Genomic DNA, 3,555 nt, shown 5'->3' on the forward strand with positions numbered 1-3,555 from the left:
GTACGGAGCGGAGCCGTGTGTGTATGAAATGTATGGAGTGGAGCCGTGTGTGCAAAGTGTAGGAGTAGCTATGCGTGGCCATTATACGATACGAAGTATCATGTGCGGCCAATATACAGTATGGAGCATCATGTGCGGCCATTATACAGTATGGAGCATCATATGTGGCCATTATACAGTATGGAGCATCATGTGCTGCCATTATACAGTATTGAGCATCATGTGTGGCCATTATACAGTATGGAGCATCATGTGGGGTCATTATACAGTATGGAGCATCATGTGGGGTCATTATACAGTATGGAGCATCATGTGCGGCCATTATACAGTATTGAGCATCATGTGGGGCCATTATACAGTATTGAGCATCATGTGCGGCCATTATACAGTATGGAGCATCATGTGGGGTCGTTATACAGTATGGAGCACTGTGTGGGCATTATACAGTATGGAGCATCATGTGTGGCCATTATACAGTATAGAGCATCATGTGTGGCCATTATACAGTATGGAGCATCATGTGTGGCCATTGTAGAGTATGGAGCATCATGTGTGGCCATTATACAGTATGGAGCATCATGTGTGGCCATTGTAGAGTATGGAGCATCATGTGTGGCCATTATACAGTATGGAGCACTGTGTGGCCATTATACAGTATGGAGCAGTGTGACCATATTTTTTTGTTCATAATTATTCTTTATGAACAGTGTGATCAGCAGTGCTAAATGGGTGTGGTTGGGACGTGGATATGGGTGTGACTAGTGAATGGGTGTGGTCAGGCGTGGCCTAAAATTTGCCGCGACGCGCGTTGCGCGCCGCAAACTTTGTCCCTCTTTCCCAACTTCAAAAGTTGGGAGGTATGAAATTGTACTTCAGGTTCCACCCTCATTCATCAAGGAGTGAGGAACAGTGTGTGGGGATTATAATCTCCCTTCTTAACCCCTTCATGACCGGGGGATTTTTCGTTTTTCCGTGTTCGTTTTTCGCTCCCCTCCTTCCCAGAGCCATAACTTTTTTATTTTTCCGTCAATTTGGCCATGTGAGGGCTTATTTTTTGCGGGACGAGTTGTACTTTTGAACGACATCATTGGTTTTAGCATGTCGTGTACTAGAAAACGGGAAAAAAATTCCAAGTGCGGTGAAATTGCAAAAAAAGTGCAATCCCACATTGGTTTTTTGTTTGGCTTTTTTGCTAGGTTCACTAAATGCTAAAACTGACCTGCCATTATGATTCTCCAGGTCATTACGAGTTCATAGACACCAAACATGACTAGGTTATTTTTTATCTAAGTGGTGAAAAAAAATTCCAAACTTTGCTAAAAAAAAAAAAAAAAAAAAAATTGCGCCATTTTCCGATACTCGTAGCGTCTCCATTTTTCATCATCTGGGGTCGGTTGAGGGCTTATTTTTTGCGTGCCGAGATGACGTTTTTAATGATAGCATTTCGGTGCAGATACGTTCTTTTGATCGCCCGTTATTGCATTTTAATGCAATGTCGCGGCGACCAAAAAAACGTAATTCTGGCGTTTCGAGTTTTTTTCCCGCTATGCTGTTTAGCGATCAGGTTAATACTTTTTTTTATTTGATAGATCGGGCGATTCTGAGCGCGGCGATACCAAATATGCGTAGATTTGATATTTTTTTTATTGATTTATTTTGATTGGGGCGAAAGGGGGGTGATTTAAACTTTTATGTTTTTTTTTATTTTTTTCACATTTTTTTAAACTTTTTTTTTTAACTTTTGCCATGCTTCAATAGCCTCCATGAGAGGCTAGAAGCAGGCACAACGCGATCGGCTCTGCTACATAGCAGCGATCTGCTGATCGCTGCTATGTAGCAGAATTGCACGTGTGCTGTGAGCGCCGACCACAGGGTGGCGCTCACAGCGACGGGCAATCAGTAACCATAGAGGTCTCAAGGACCTCTATGGTTACCATTCACAAGCATCGCCGACCCCCGATCATGTGACGGGGGTCGGCGATGACGTTATTTCTGGCCGCCCGGCCGGAAGCGGTGGTTAAATGCCGCTGTCTGCGTTTGACGGCGGCATTTAACTAGTTAATAGGTGCGGGCAGATCGCGATTCTGCCCGCGCCTATTACGGGCACATGTCAGCTGTTCAAAACAGCTGACATGTCCCGGCTTTGGTGCGCGCTCACCGCGGAGCCCTGCATCAAAGCAGGGGAGTCGGCATCGGACGGTATAGTACGTCCGATGCCGGTAAGGGGTTAAGGCTGCCGTCACACTATCAGTATTTGGTCAGTATTTTACCTCAGTATTTATAAGCCAAAACCAGCAGTGGGTGATAATACAGAAGTGGTGCATATGTTTCTGTTATACTTTTCCTCTATTTGTTCCACTCCTGGTTTTGGCTTACAAATACTGATGAAAAATACTGACCAAATACTGATAGTGTGACAGCAGCCTTAGTGTGATCTTTGGGACGCAGAATTGACAAATCAGCAGGTCAATAATTGGTTTTACTTACTTTTTAGACCGATGCTCATGTGGTATAAGTCATTAGACGACATTATTGTTCATGTCGGTGCGATTAGTGATACCAGATTTATATCGGGTTTTTATGGTTGGCTGCTGTCACACACTGAAAAAAAGTTTTTATTGCAAAACAGGTTTGTGCATCGCCATATTTTGAGAGAAATAATTTTTCTACGTTTCTGTCAACAGAGTCATGTGAGGTCTTGTTTTTATTGGCACCAATTTTGGGCACATGACATGTTTTGATCCTTCTACTCTTATTTTTGGGAGTCAGAGTGAACAAAATCCAGCAATTCAGGAATTGTTTTGGGGTTTTTCTTTACGCCGTTCCACGTGTGATAAAAATAGAAGGCAGCTTTATTTTTCAGGTCAGTATGATTACAGCGATACCACATTTATATATATATATTTTTTATGTTTTGGCGCTTTTGCACAATGAAACCTATTTTTATAGAAAAAAAGAATTATTTTTGCATCTATTTAATCTAAGATCAATAACCTTTTTATTTCCCAGGAGTTGTATGGTGGCTTGTTTTTGAGGAACAAGATTGTTTTCAACTATACCATTTTTATTTTTAATCTACTTTTTGATCGCTTTTATTCCACTTATTTTTTCCAGTGGTATGATGAAATAGCATATTTTTTTGCCATGTTTATATTTAATTTTTTTTTACAGTGCTCACTGAAGAGGTTAACTAGTGTGAAAGTTTTATAGGTCATGTCATTCTGGATATCAAGTATGTTTATTTTTTTTAATGAATATGCATGTATTGATATCATATTTTTTCAATTTTTATCCTTTTATATTGTGATTTTTTTTTTTTAAAGTATTTTTACATTTTTTTTTTAAACTGCAACCTTTTTTACTCTGATCTCTCATATATGCATTGCAATGCTTTATACCTGTCAGTGCTGCACTTACAGAAGCCTTTTAGACCATGCTCTCAGCGTGGTCTAATAAGCTTGCTGTAGATTGGTGACCTGGACCAGCATTTAGGGGGTTAAAATGCCCGGGGTGGTGCGGGCACTGCTCCTGGCGCTGACAACTGGGTCTCTGCTT

The sequence above is a fragment of the Ranitomeya imitator genome, chromosome 5 (genome assembly GCF_032444005.1).
Source record: "Ranitomeya imitator isolate aRanImi1 chromosome 5, aRanImi1.pri, whole genome shotgun sequence".
NCBI lineage: Eukaryota > Metazoa > Chordata > Amphibia > Anura > Dendrobatidae > Ranitomeya > Ranitomeya imitator.